General features: G+C 45.0%; 1 protein-coding gene across 8 annotated transcripts in view; it reads right to left on the bottom strand.

Moving 5' to 3' along the window:
• HIVEP2 (HIVEP zinc finger 2) overlaps window positions 1-15,610 on the bottom strand; it is a 144,429-nt gene that overhangs the window by 45,518 nt on the left and 83,301 nt on the right. For 7 of the 8 annotated variants that reach the window (XM_074580545.1, XM_074580542.1, XM_074580543.1 and 4 more), the window contains one exon: window positions 9,158-9,255. The exons of the other annotated variant lie outside the window; for it this stretch is intronic. The gene's annotated coding sequence lies outside the window, so the exon portion shown is untranslated. The remainder of the gene's footprint in view (window positions 1-9,157; window positions 9,256-15,610) is intronic. 8 annotated transcript variants of the gene reach the window in all.

Here is a 15,610-nt window from a genome sequence, read left to right as displayed (position 1 = left end):
GGGGGCAGCTGAGCAGCGGGGAAGCAGAAGGGCCCGGGGCTGGGAGGGCTCCCAGCACCTTCTGGTGAGAATGGGGATGCTGGCCAGGCTAATGGCTAAGGTAGCTCTCAAAAAGCCCTCCTGATTTCACAGCCAAGTGAATTCTTTATAGGCTGTCACTCCTGTCCTCCCAGAAGCGAGAAGGTTCAGATCCAGCAGTCAGCATTCAGAAATCTGATTCAGGCTACCCAGTGAAAACTACAATGGCCAAAACAAACCAGTGACAGAGTAAGAGGGAGAGGGAAATAGGGAGAATCCTATGAGAGGGGCAGAACGAGAAACAGAGGAGGGCTTTTGCACTTATCTGTTTCCTTAGATGCACTGGCACCGTGCTCTGCTGTAAGCAAGGCTAGCCCAGGATTTTCACTCTGAGTCATTCATTTGGAAGATATGACATGATTGAGAGTCAACTGCCCTTCGTCCCGTGGAAGAGATACTTAAAATGGAGCTAATGGTTTAAAGTTACTTAGCTCCTGGTCGGTCTCTGAGCAAGCAAAAGGTTAGACTGTAATATTTAACCACAACTCCTGTGCCTTTCTGAGAAGCGCAGAGGAGGCTGCCTAAGGAAAAGTCAGACATCTGCCATGCTGCTTCCTGTGTGCATGAGGTGAAGAAATCTGCGCCAACCTTTGGCCTCGTGCAGATAAGTGAGCTTCCTCCAGTGCAGTGGCTGTCACGCAGAGTGCTTTCTGGTACGGCCCATTTCCTTCTGAGGGACAAGTTTCCCTCAGGGACAGCATGGGATAGTGCTCTGGGCATGCCACCAGCCACGATCATCAGATCTGCCAGCTGGCCACCATGCAATATAGTCAAAGGTTTGGTGCTTTAAGTAGAACTGGTTGCACGTCTAAATAAGAACAGGATGAAGAACCGATGAGGGACAGCAAGACAAAGAAAAAGATTCATAAAAGTCTGGAGACACAGTACTGTAAGGAGAACACAGCATCTGCTACAAATCTTGGTGAACTATTCAAACTGCTTTACTTTAAAAAGTAAAAGTGGTATGTGCATTCATTCTTTTTTAACGTTCATCCATAAGAGGTCACTGTGTGACACAACGAACACCTTGGTGTCAGCAGCGTTCCTCTCCCTTCCCATATGCTCAGCACCAGGTGTCCAGTCACCTACAGTAATGTCCCAGCCGTTACCCAGCTGCCTTTCGTAGGGACAGTTAGGGCAGGCAGTAAAGCAAGACACGTGTGGGAGTCCTTCACTTTCATCGCGTGACCTTAGCCAATTTTACAGTCACTTAAATGTACTTACTTTTTATTCCCCATTAATCTCAAATGGAATCCAAGAGTTTTATGAGCCCCATAGATGTTTTAAATAACCAGTAGAAAAATACACAAAAATTTGGGAAACTGCATTTGAATAGCGAAGATGTAAGCTCACAAACGGCCGGGGCTCCTCTGGTTTCCCAGGGTTTGGTGCCTCTATTTTAGAATCTGTTTCGCTATGACATTGTTTCTTCAGTAGTTTCTTCACACTTTCTCAAGGGTGACTACAATACAGTGTGGGACACGGAGGACTCTCGAGGTGACTTGCCCACAGGAACTTCTTAAGCATAAAGTTTTTGTACTGCCATTCGCATGAGACGAGAGGGAAAAATAGGCAGATGCAACTTAATGGCAACTGAAACCATTTTAGCTTATTTCAGCTAATTGAAGATCTTCATGGAGTAAGGTGACTTAAAGGGAAGTATTTCATTCAGAGATTTCCATGGGAAAACAAAAACAACAAAAAAAAAAAAAATAGCAATAGGGAGATTTTCCAGTGGAAAACTTGTTCTTGGGGAAATTCCACTTTCAATTGACAAATTGTTTTTATGGGAAATTCCTAAGCAGCTGTAGGCACAGCCCTCATGCTGAGAAGTTTAAAAGCAGCTCATGTCAGACCCAGTGCCCTCAGATTTCCCACATCAGATAAACTGCAAGAGCAGAGCCCTCATCTTTCCCTTGCTCCCATGCATACCCTGCAGCACACAAGCGGTCCCACCGCCAGCACGACAATATATTGACTGCAGCGGCGGTACGCACGTGGTTACAGACGGGATGCTCGAAGGATTAATCTTTTAATGTCCCAAATCAAGATTAATTACAGGCTTTTATATATAAGCTGTCCCTAATGCTCTGATACTGGTAAAGCTGTCATTGACTTCAGCAACAGGTTTACCTGCACTGGGGACTGCAGGCTTGGGAGAGCCTTCAGTGAAGCTCCTCGCAGTAGTCTGCACCAGTCTGCTGGTACGGTAGACTGCACCAGAACTTGGGGCTGACTTTTGTGTGGTTATGAGAATGATCACAAATCATGGATGTAACTCTGTTGTTATTAATTGTTTTACACTGGCTTAAACTTGTCAGTAACTACACACTCCACAGCTAACACTACAGAGAGTAAGACAAACATTTATAGTGAGCTTGCTAAGGGTCTTCTAAATTTGCAGGAGAAGCACCAAGCGTCTCCTTCACAGAGTGATATTAGAAAAGGGTAAACCATTAATTATAACACATCTTTCTATCAACGACTTTAGCATGAATCATCATGCTGTGTAAGCAGGCTAAAAATCATGTTTATCACAGGGCTCAAAGTATCTCAGAAAGTCAGAGAAAGAAAAAAGCTATTAGAACAGGCAGGCTTGTACAACCCCTCACAGTCCAGCAAGGCACCGAGCACCTAAATCATTCACCTAAACATTTGCAGTGATTTACAGTATTTCTGTACCAGTATTTCTGTGTATTTCCACGTTAATGCATTTTTAACACAAAATAAAATGTAGATCCCTGTGAGTAAAAAAGTTAATTCTACTGACAGCACGGGACTGGTCTTCACAACTTACTGTCAAGAGTAGACCTTGCCTCTTTCCCAACCACCTCCCGTCCCACGTAGCCCACCCAGCAGTAGAGGGGACCCAGCATTCCCCACATCGAGCCAAGATGGAGCACAGCAGAGCCGTGGCAGGAGCAGGGAGCCCCAAGGTGCCATTGAGGAGGCTGTCGGCAGCTGGCCGCCTGCCAGGCGCTGCGGGCTACAAGGTGAAGGAGTGGACAAAGGCCACCGCTCAGCTGCTACAGTGACCTTCAGCTATGCTGACCTGCAGCGGGAACACAAGCCCTTGGCCACACTCACGTTTCTAAACTGCATGCTCTCTCAGCTATCGGCAACACTGCGTAGGCACGTACACCGAGTTCGCACACAGGTATGGCCCGTGCCCCTGAGGCACAGGAGGGCGACGTGGTCGCCCCTACCCCTAAACCGCAAAGCGGCCAGGCAGTGAGAGCAGGGTTACTGCTGCTCTGCACCCGGGCAGCACAGCAACCACACGTGCTCACCAAGGCGCGCTGACTGGCTGTGAAAATCACACACGCTGAGATCGAATTGCAAGTGACATGAGTTTCACAGATCGGTAAAAGAAATCCTGCATCCCTCCACCCAAAGGAGTTATTCTTTTGGGGCATCACAGTAATAAAATACAATCGTGATGAAAATCTTATTGATACAAGCTTTGCTATTGAAGTGACAAGAAGGGCATTTATTTTCAGAGTCAGACACTCGAAGGAATAACCCCGCGGGCTAGATAGTGTAAGTTGTCTATTCCAGTATATAACAGAGATAGCTCTACCACATGTGATAAGAGAAGAGGGCCCAGGCTCTTCTCCATATTCTCTGCATACCTGTTAGTATCACACAGCTGCTCTCAAGTCTACAGTTTCCTGTGCAGTACAAACTGCATACCACTTCCCCTACAGAAAAAAAAAAAGAAAAAAAGCCTTGCTTGTTCTTAATTGACGATGGAAATACTGTCATATTTTCCACTAGCCAAGCTTGAAACCATTACTGAACGAACCTTCATTAATTTTTCCACAACATTTTGCAGAAATGTCAGGAAACAGCTGCACCAGAAATGATTAACTGTCCTTATCACTGGGGCTTTATTGGCCAATTCAATTATATAGGCTTCAAATCATATAGGTTTTCTTCTTTCAAAACTCTACATTCAGTGATGTTTTTTGTTATTCTTTAGCTGACCGTCTCAATACACTGCTTTCTCTTCAAAAGTATCCACTTACACAGGTTCAGAGGCGCACAGACATTTTACGACCGGTGGAAGAATTTGTACAGTTTGGAGCTGCATACTTCTAGGAAAAGATTGCTTCCTGCAGATTGCTCAGCTGTGTCTTTCTTGGATCAAATTCAATGAAATTCACAACTTGCAGTCAAATTGTATTTGCCAGTCAGACTGAATTCATTACACTGACATAAACTCTTCTTGCTGCATTTTCTTACTCCTTTCCTCTCCCGTCCTACTCTTTTCTTTCCCCTTTTCTCTCCCCACACTCTCTCTCTCACCCTTTCTTTGAGCTATACCATGTGCCAAAGCTTATCATACAATGCCCTCTACGTTTTCTGGCAAAACCAAGTGGAACAGTATACATCATCATTCCAAACATGCAACCACGGAGATGCTAGAAGACTTGGTACAGGAGTGCAGCCATCTGGAGATAACTGCTAGCGTGGAGCTGAGATTCCCAGCTGGCTGAAACTTTGCAGTCTCGGAACTTTTTAGCGAAGCGTCAGCGAGCAAGAGACTCCACTCACACGGATTTGCACAGAGCACTGGATATTATGTAGTTTTTCAAAAACGTAAATTCTTCAAATTTCTGATAAGTACACGGCAACAAAAAGCAAGGTTCACAGGATTACTTTTAAAGACTGACAAAAGAGGTTGTAGCGAGGTGGGTGTTGGTCTCTTCTCCCAAGTAACAGGTGATAGGAGAAGAGGAAATGGCCTCAAGTTGCACCAGGGGAGGTTTAGACTGGGTATTAGGAAAATTTCTACACCAAAAGGGTTGTCAAGCATTGGAACAGGCTGCTCAGGGAAGTGGTGGAATCGCCATCCCTGGAGCTATTTAAAGGATGGGCAGACGTGGTGCCGAGGGACATGGTTTAGGTGGTGGGTTTTTTCAGCATTGGATTGATGGTTGGACTTGAACTGAAAGGTCCCTTCCAACCTAGGCAATTCTATGATTCTATGATTCTAAATGCTACAGTTTCTTGTTTCTATTTTGAAATATTTAATTTAGCTCTATTACAGCATGGCATGTTACAATAATTCTGCATATATGTCACTGGCGGATTTAAAATTGCAATTGTTCACTCTATGTCTTCATTGAAGCTTTAAGTCTTGAATATGTAACCTTACAATATTTTTAGACAGAGGGAAATGTAGATGCAAATAGATATATACATGTATTGGAAGTCACATAAAATGAATCCCATCAAGTGTGGTTCGGTGTTGATACCGTTACCACATCCTACCCTTAACAAAAGGTAGGTTACTCGCAGGAATGATACACATAAACCTCCACATAAATAGAGGTTTATCCAGGTACTACAGAGAGAGAACCCTTCCTGCTGCCTGTAATTCAAAGCGATTTGCATTTCTTGCTTTTTAAACAGGTCCCTTCCACAGCAGCATGCGCTCCAGCACAGAATCCCTGTGCAGCACTGCTCAGTAGGAGCCGGCCACTGATGGCCTCACCCTGCGCTAGGTCAGGGTGCACTGAGCATCCTCAGTGCCTTCAGCAGCTGTACCTACAGAACCTGGCCCAGAATGCCTCACACAGGCCAGCATCGCTCTTTAATCGGTGCAGTGCTGGCTACAAAAAAGAAAGGTCTGTTTTTAAATTACTCTACCGAGATACTTGCTTAGATAGCAGAAATTGCAGTACACTATAGTCTACTTAAAATACGCATAAATATATACGGGTTCTAGTTACAAGATATGAAATACTGCCAAAAGTATCAAGTTTTTTTAAGGATTCAATTTTATAATACGCCATGCCGAATTTCTCCTTCACGATACCCTTATCTGTCTCTGTTCTAGTTTGAAAGCAGTAGCTTGCGGTGCCAGAGGATTTCAAGGACCGCGTCCTTCCAATATATGGCATGTAAATGCGCCGCCGGCTATCACATAGCTGTCTGCCGCTGCATGGGAGATGCCCCAAGCACATCTTGTGTATGGGGAAAACACGAAGTTAAATTGTTAGATTTCACTAAATATGTCCTGATTTTTATTTCTGGGGGCTGGTGGGGGGGAGATGCGAAATAAACAGAATCAGAAGATAAATGCTGCACGGCGAGCGCACCTCCTCGCCCGCAAAAGGCTGTCGCCGCTTCCCGAGGGGACAAGGGCTGGCAGGGGGCAGCTGCGGCAGGCGGAGGCTTTTTTCTTCCACATCCATCTCCACCGGCACCGGCCCCCGGCGACCGCTGCTGCTGCCGCCGCCGCCGTCCCGCAGGCGCGCCCCCGCGCAGCCGGCAGCCCCGCTGGTGCCCGGGCGCTGCGGGCAGCGCCGCTCGGGCACGGCGGCGTTTCGTGCCCCGGGAACTGGGAGACCTGGTAGTCGCAGCGCCCATTTCTGCCTCCTCTGGATGTTTTCGAGTCTCCTTCTTCCCCCCCCGCCCCCGCCCGCCATCCTCCTCCAGGCTGGCGGAGAATTAGCAAATGACTGTCATCCCGCCACCCTGCTCGGCCACCTCCTGGAGGTGGAAGAAGAAACATGTTTTCTCCCCCTCTCTGACTAATAGCGGGACAAGAAATGAGTGCTCTTGCTTCCCCCCCACTTCCGCCCCGAGTTTGCACATCTTGAGCTCAAACTGCCACGAAGACACAGCCGCCTCCTGTTCACACCGTCAGCAGGATCTAGGGGCAATGTCATAACAAAAAGAGAGACCTTGAACTTGCTTCACCCTTTGCATAGTCATTTCTATTTGGGCAAAGTGGATAACAGCTCCTTTAGCACTAGGGTAGTGGCATTTTATGCTCGCTCGGCATTCACTTCACCCAGGTATAAATAGCAAAAGGTTTCAGGCGGTAGAGAATCGGGACCAGTATCTTCAAAGGATTCTCGGCTCACGCAAAGCAGCTAGTCCTCCGCACCACAGCTTGTGCAACCTTGCTCTGCTGCAAGAATCATTCCCTGCAGGGCGCCTGGGACTGCTGGTTTGGCAGCATTGCATGCTCCCGTCTCCAGAGAAAATGTGCCTTCCTATCACCCCATATCTAGCAGTGGAATCAGACTGCAAGCTTTCACCTGTAAAGTAGACACTAGTAGGGTTCAGTTTCTTAATGGGAGCCTTTTATTAGCTCACACAGCATATTTACTACCCTACCAGTATTAAGTGCTTGCTTTAATATCCTTAGCACACAAGGTAGCGACACATATTATCATAGTTACAATAACACTGGTCTGAACTACGTTAATTGAGAGCATCAATTCTAAAATTCAGTTGTTCCAAACAAAAAAGTAAAGCGTACCATTACTTGGCTGACACGTTATCACGGAGAGTTCTCAGCGTACGAAAAGAGCCACAGCAATAAGGGCCCAATGCACAGAAGTACCATTAAGTTGCACGCTAATGAAACCTAAAAAATTTATGCTAAAACCCCATTTCAGAGGATGGCCGCCACACTCTTGTGTACCAAAGTTCTCAGTTTTCCACTTAAATCCTGCCTGGTGAGTCAGAACGTGGCTAGGTTTCTGTACTGCAGAAGTATTCCATTACTCCTGCTTATAGATTTCACACGCTGTTAATGCTTCCCAAACTGGCAACAGAGCTCAGGGGTGCATGAGGACGACAGTTTGTTTTCCTGCTGAACTTTCAACATAAATTCCACAGGACCTCTGGCAGGGATGATGCCTTCTTTTTCCCCGACATGTTTGTTGGTAACACCCCTGCCAACAGCCATCAGCTTGCACCCCTCTCACCCACCCAGCTCTGAGCCCGGGCTGCACGGAAAGATCTCGGTTAGCTCGCGGAGACTGCAGAGGGAAAAGAGTACAACACAGACACACACAGCTTCCACTGCAGGGGCTTGGAGATGGATCCATAAGAAGAGACGTCCCATATAGCACCACCCTGGCCTGCAGAATATGTGGGATCAGTTCCAGGTTTGAGCAAAGGTTCAAGGGATAGCCCATCTCGATTTAACCCCCTCCATTCTTTCTGTCAATTCATATGTAGAATGAAACATCGGTCCAACACCATTTACATAGCTCTGAAAAACCTGGGGGTTTTATCTCAAAATATATTCTGCGTTTTCTTTGAACGCCTTCTCCTGCGGGAGGGAATCTCCAGTGTACTCTTTACATGTCTAGCACTTATGGTTGCAGATAAATATTGGATAATTGAAAAAAAAATAGAAGGCCAATAAGAAGGATCAAACTTTTTCTTAACTTTTCACTATTTCAAGCCAGTCTCATTAGATTCTGAGGGCTAACAATTCTCTGTCCATCAAGGATGTGGCCGTACAGAGAAGATTAGAGAAGAGGAGCTTCTCAGTGCCTCAGGTCTCCTACAGCAACAAAAGTAACTCTGTCTGTACTGCACCCAGGCACAGTTTTTGAGACAAAGTGAAACCTGTCCAACCAGGGACTCCCAACCCAAATAAACATGGAACTGCAATGAGTAGCTGAAAATGGACCTTTTCTTGACAAGATAAACTGGCTTCTGAACCATCTGATGCCATAGTAAGACTGCTGTTGGGGATCCACTAACTTTAAGGTAGTTTGGGTGTCATTATACTACAGTGTCAGCACTTTCATAACTGCAGTTTCTATGTGCCAGAAGTGTTCAAGTCCAGAGGAAAAAAATAAACCTTGACAGTATTGTCAATGGTGCACTTGAAATAGCAAGACAGTCAAGCAGAAATCACCAACTTATACTTCAGGACAATTTAAAAATGAAAAAAAGAACCATTTCAGATCTCAAAACCCCATTTCTTCTTGTATTTTTACAAGTACATTTTTTGGTTTATTTGGTTCAAAAAGTGTGCTTTCTGGATGCCTGGTGCAAGAACTGCATAGAGAAGGGAAAGCAGCAAACCAAATATGTGGAAAAGCAAAGGCAGCACTTCCAAATGAACAAAAACATGACCTGTCCCCAAAGAGAAATGCCTCTGATTTCAGCAAGAGCTGACTTCAGTTGTAACGAAAGGACATGCAATCAGCATTTAAAAGTGAGTGACTTCCACGTGAAGCCTTCTGAGAATGAAAAACGATTCACTAGGGCCCGCTCCCTCAGGTCACTCAAACCCATCCTTTCTTCGCTCTCCTACCTGGCTGCCGCCGTCAAAGGTGCAAGTGAGTAATGGTTCCAGTCAAGGCAATTTGGTTCACCACTCCAGTGAATATGGCTGTTGACTCTCTCCTCCACCTATTTGGAAAACCAATATGAAAGATTTTTAAGGATTGTGGCCGATTCAGCCTTCTGTTTGATTTTATAACCTAAGTGACATTACAGTGTTGGCTACATCAATACGTGTAAGAACTTCAGAGATTCAGTCACAGTTCTTCTTGCTACTCAGGCCTTTTTCCCTCAGAGCAATGGGGCACCAGCATTCAGTAGCTGTCCTGTGGTTTCCAACTTGCTGTGGGGCTAGAATACACACCAACTAATATATTCTGAGGTGAAAACAATAGACAAAGAAGACCAAAAGGTGCATACAATGATGTATTTTCAAACATGATGTATACAACTAGCAGTGTAAACACACAAAGCACAGAAGTGCTTTTGTAGTCTATTTACCTTTAGGGCTTTCAGTTCCAGGTTTTCTTCCTAATTTCTGCCTAATTTTGAAAAGATCATGCCCAAATCAGAATTTAAGAACACATATTTTCTAATTAAATGCAAATGCTTTCCTGTTATTAAATCAGAGCAGTGCAATTGTTTTTCATTCTGCTTCTTTCCTGTCTAGCGCTGTGCTTTAAAAGTGAGATCACCTCTAAAAATTCCCTTACCAAATGATGCTAGTCTGTTTTAGAAAATAAATTATTAGTACACTGTGAAAATCATTCATAAACTCTGTATGTCTCTTTACACGTGATGGTACTCTGGGAAAGACCACAAAAAGGCACTTTCTGTACACAAAAGACCTGCTGTAGGCATGTATGCAGGCTTGTATGTATGTCTGTGCGTCCGAGGCACAGAGCACCAGGAGACGCGTTCGTTAATGTGTTAGATGCGTTAGGCAGCTACAGGCTGCCCCATTTACACCTGCAGGGAGGGGGTTATTGAATACATAGAGGCTACCCTTAATCAGGGCATACAGGCAATGCACCATGAACTGGAGACTCATATCTAATTTGCACATAATGGAGCTGACTGAAATGCCCACCTCATTAATACTGAGACAAGAAACCTTCAGTGATCTTCTAGTGACCACACACCCCAATGGGCCTGGCTATTCTGATTTTGTTGAGGACCGTTGTGAACACACAGACAACCACAGCATGAATTTTGCCCAGGGCACTTTCTTTCAGGCTTCCCTGTGTCCTTGAACACCCACACGTGAGATGCCACCCCAGGTGACGTGACAGGGATGGGAGATGAGTGTGGGCATCCCAGGGTGGATATGCTCCTGGACAGGGCAGCACCCCAGGGGAGCACAGGGTCCCCACGAGAAGTGCAGCTCATCTCACCCCTTCTCCTGCTGTCTGTCCTGGCTGTGATGCTGAGCCCTGGCTGGCCACCATCTCAGGGCAGTCGGGTCACTGCAGCAGGAGAAGGTACCTGCTCCTCAAGGGCTTACAAATGTCATGGCAGAGGAGCATGCTAGAGGACCTGGACAGGAAAATCTCAAACGTAGCACACTGGACTTGCAGATCCTTGCCCATGGCCTGACCATAGTGGCACTGAAGCCAACAGCAAACCCCCCTCTGCTTCCAGCAAGTGGGACGGCTGCCCACGCTGCCCCACACACAGGGCAAAGCCTCTCCAGCATGGGGTGGGCGACGTGTGGCACCTCCACCTCTAGCAGAGTGGGGATGTGAACTGGTGTAAACGGGGTGCCAAAAGCTGAAGGGCAAAGCAGGCCTGGAACCAGTTAGCAATAAAACGCATATGCTTATGCTTTTTTTTTTCCCCTGTAATGTTTGCTATCAGCTACAAAAACAAATAGCAAATGGTAATGTGTTACTGACCGGCAATGTCAACAGTGGTCTATATAGGCATCTGAGTATATAAAATAACATATGCTCTGGCTCCAGACCCTGAAACTTTATCACATCAATATAAAACTTTCTAGGAAATGATCTGGATGTGGAGCCAGGAACCACTTTTGAACCTTTGAACAGACAGGGCCCAATACGGTTTTAATCTGTGGGTGAAACCTTGGCACAGCTGGACTCAAGGGCAAAACTCTGTTTTTAGCAGGGCCAGTATTTCACTCGCTATTTTTACAACTGGCCTGAGAAAAGTTCCAGTCAAAAAACAATGCAAAGCAATAAAGAAGTCATGAGTCCTTATTCCCCCATCCTTCAGCAGGACCTAGGGGTGCTCTGGATTGTAGCGTCCTCTCCCTGGAGTGGCATGGATACCTTCCAGCCCCCACACAGGTCACCCTCTGCTCTTACAGGCCTAACTGGCTTCAGTGGCGCTGGCTACACATGCGCAGTTATTTTTAATTAATGTGCATTGTGAATCGGTTTATCTAATCCACAACCCAAAACCAAGGTTCTTTATTCCCATTTACACTAAATCCTCTGAACAGTGCCCTGGCAGGAGCAGAGGGGACTTTCATGAAAAGAGAATGAAGCTGTAAGTGAAAGATGTCATTTATGAAGCAAAATCACACTGCTGCTGCTCCGGCTTCATAAAGAGTATTTAAACTGAAATCCATGAGGAACACTACATGCCGTTTTCCCTAATTTCTTTTTTAGCTCTTAACTAATGGGAGCCAGCGTCTTCCCTCACACTGTGGTAACCTCACTGTCTTCAGCAGCGTTCCTCAAAGGATACTTCAGCCTCTGATCCAAGTGTGAAAGGCTCCCCCTGATTCCATTGAAGGCTGGATCAGTTTGTAAGTCTTTAAGAAGCTTAATCGTTACTTACAGTTAGGCAAAATATTATCCAGAGCAAGATCTGGTTAAGGACAGCAAGATTTTGTCTAGGCAGCACTACTGCATCTCCTTACTAACCTGCCACCTTACAGCAGCGCTGGCGAACAGGACGTGGTCTGAGGGAACGGCCAACCTGCGGAGTCTCTTAACAACCCCAGATAATGTGTGTGCCATCAAACAGGATTTTACTGCCCAATTAAAGCTCCCAGAGGCATTGTTGAGATACTAAACCCAGGAACTTTTAATTTGCTTTTATCACCGCGTTAGTAGAATTTGTGCAATCCTTGGTTCTTTGGCAGCAAAAGTAAACGAGCGCGCCTTCGACGACTGCCCACCAAAGACAGAGAGCGGTGCGACCACCACTGCTGAGCCTTTGCTGGTATTCGGTCGTATCTGGTCATGACTCTCCTCACCTCCTGCAGTTGTTTGCCAGCCATGGAGACTAAGATGAAACAAGCACATGAGAAGGGAAATGGGAGGATGAGAAGCACGGCATGTCTTACTGCTTGGAAGAGGTTTTTTCTTCAATTTGAACTTTGTATCTCGGACACTTGGGGATTAGCCTTTTACGGGGGACCTGGAAACACGCAGGCAGAAGTGCTCTGATAATGACTCTTACACCATCTGCTTTCAAAAGACTGCTGGCTTCTCCCTTGGCAACTCCCCTAATCATTTTGTAATTGTAAATCTACACCATCAGTGGTGAAATAAAAATGGAGCTGTAGGCATCGGCATCATCTGACCATAAAGATTAATTCATTTCACGGATCAACAAGAAGGAGGACTTTGTTTTGCCTTATATATCTGTTACACCGACACTGTAAGGTCAGTTGGGGGTAGGGGGGTAACAGGGAGGTTCCTGTGCACTTTACGAGGTAATAAAATATCAGAAATCTCATGTGTATTTTAATCAGAAACTGAAGTTTAAAGAAAGCAACTGGATAATACATATTTTTTTATTGCAGACTATTCAAAGGTTCTGAAATAGCACAATAAATGGACAAAATTGCCTCAAGAGTAAAAAAGGCAAATAAAGCCAGGCCCGTGTTAGTCCTTAACTGGCTTGTAGCAGATAGCGTTCCAGCATGGACCCTACCATGGTTTGGGAATTTACCTAAAGCCTCAGTTTGACCAGGTCTGTAAGAAAGCCAGGTGCCATTCAAATTGCAGCCAGGTTCCAGGATTGTACAGGATAGTGTCTTTCAAAGAAGAGCCAGGCAACGCCAGTAGAAAAATGTGCACATTTCTGTAGCGTACCACCCAAGGGCTTGAATTCATGGCTGGTAACGCAAAGCAGTGAGGCTATATGCAAATCTCCCACTTCTCCATGGGTTCAAAACCCCCTTTATAGATGTTTTCTTACTAAATACAATTAATTGACCATGTAAGCTTCTGCACTGTAGTATGTAGAGACTGTGAACCTGTGTGGATTTTCTAATGCTCTCTTTGTCCCCTTTCTCCTTTTCAAACACAGAAAGTCTGGAGAACTCTGCGAATTACAGTCTGTAATGGGAGAAGTAAGAAGTCTAAAATTTGCTTGATTGCAGCTATGATGCATTAAGGTCCAGGCATCAATCTCAATCTCAGTACTTTTTCTCTCAATGGGCAATATTTTACAGTTATCGCTCTCTAAACAAAGCACAATTTATTATACACACAATTTGATAGCTACAGCAGCCAAGACTAGAAGCAAAAATGTCTTCCTACTTGAGGAGGGTAAAAGCAATGTCATACTTTAAATTGACTTCATGTGATCAATGGCAGAACACAATCATCTGAGAAATGACGTTCATGTCCTGATCAAATGCAATCATACCGTATGCAATTGAATTTGGAAAAAGTGGAAGAAAATTATTCCCATTACTTTACTGGTGTTCTTAATGCGTTCACACAAATCATCTGTGAATAGATGAATTAAAATACTTACAGTGTCTCTACCTTTGCCCTCTTAATTCCAGGTCATTCTGGCAGCTCTCGATACTGCAGAAATACACTTTCCTACAAGCAGTTTTGATGAAATTAATGGATCAAATCTTGATCTACCTCCAAAGTTAAAGGGATATAATTTATTTTTTGAATCAAATGTCTCTATGCTGTAAACATCTTCGTCTTTATTACTAAAGCAGAAAGACATTTGAAGCCTAATTTATTTTTCAATACTGCTTTTCCCAACCCCTCCACATTTTTCTCAATAGGAGTGTGATAGTCCATTTAAATTTTGTTTATTGACAGCTTTTCTTCATTTTGGTATCCTGCATGCTAGCACCATGTTGCAGATCCAGACACAAAGAGCACCAAGAAATCTCTGTAAAATTTTAATTTGTTGAAATGTATACATGCATGAATTTATATGCATACATACACGTGTGTATGTACCTAAATATATGTCTGTATGTATGCATATGTGTGTATGTATTCATACAATATAAATAAAAATAGCCATATTTACTAACACGCGTGTATGTTAGCAGAGCTGGTTTTATTGTCTCTCAGGCTCTGCAGAAAGTTAGCAATCAGAACAAAATTTACCTAAATGATGTATCATGACAAATAAATGACTTTTGGAACATCACCTATGAACTTTTTTTGTTTACTTTACGCATAGTTGATTCACTTTATTAAAATCAAGCACATCATTTCTTCTTTAGATCCTCCCTACATTATCTCCTCTATCCCTAGAGCCTACTCTGCGCAGGATCTTATTTTGCTGCCACCGCTGGAACTATGATTTTGGGTTACTTTTTTTTCACTTCAGCCAGGAGCTAAATTAGCAAGAGCACATCCCCCTAAGTATAGGTCCATAACCTCACTGCAAATAACAGTTTAGACACTGCCAGCTGAGATCAGTGCCCTCGCTAACCAGGCTTGATGCTTTTAGACAATGGTCAGGCTGACAATTGACACAGTGGTCATATACCCACGTTGCTCAACTCTTTTGCCCAGCCTGCTGCTGCCAAGAGAAGAGGGCTGTTTGTGCAGGCAGCTGGCAGCAAGATGCGAGTGCATCTGGCGATCCTCCAAGAGTGGGCAGAGAAGGCGAAAACATCAGGTCTCAGCCGAGCCCAAGATAGGATTCCAGGTAAAGCTCACGCTCTACGCAATCCAAACAGGCTTCAGCAAAATCATCATGAGGAACCTCCTACACCGAAGGAGGCTCTCCTTCCTTCTTTGAATGACTACCCTGCTGTGACACCCTTCATTGGGAAAAACCAAACCAGCCAGGCACACAGTGAAGAAACTGAGGCAGAGCCACTCGTAGCCACCAAGCAGGCAGGCTGCAGTGTGGCAGGTGTCCTACAAGCCCATGACAATGACTTGAGCTGTCAAAATCATCTCCATCTCCACGGAAAGACCATCGCAAGTTCAAGCCCATGGCAGAGCGATGGCAGCAGCACTGGACAATCTGAGTGTGTTCATCTACCGATGAACACTAACTTGCCCCTGAGAAAATGGCAACAAGTCAGACGTGCAGGACACAAGGAGTGAAGTGTGATGCCTGGGAACAACAGAAATTTGTCAGCAGGGAAAATAATCTAAGGACTTGGGGTCTGTTTACAGAGTTTTGGTTGTTGTTACCCGCAAAATCTAAGCCAACGTTCTCTATAAAATAAAGCTAAGACCTCAGTGAGGCTGGTGCTAAGTCAAAGCACAGACTTCATTCAAGGCGCTCT

Source organism: Larus michahellis, chromosome 3 (assembly GCF_964199755.1).
Source record: "Larus michahellis chromosome 3, bLarMic1.1, whole genome shotgun sequence".
Lineage (NCBI taxonomy): Eukaryota > Metazoa > Chordata > Aves > Charadriiformes > Laridae > Larus > Larus michahellis.
This window is presented reverse-complemented; position numbering and strand designations above follow the sequence as displayed.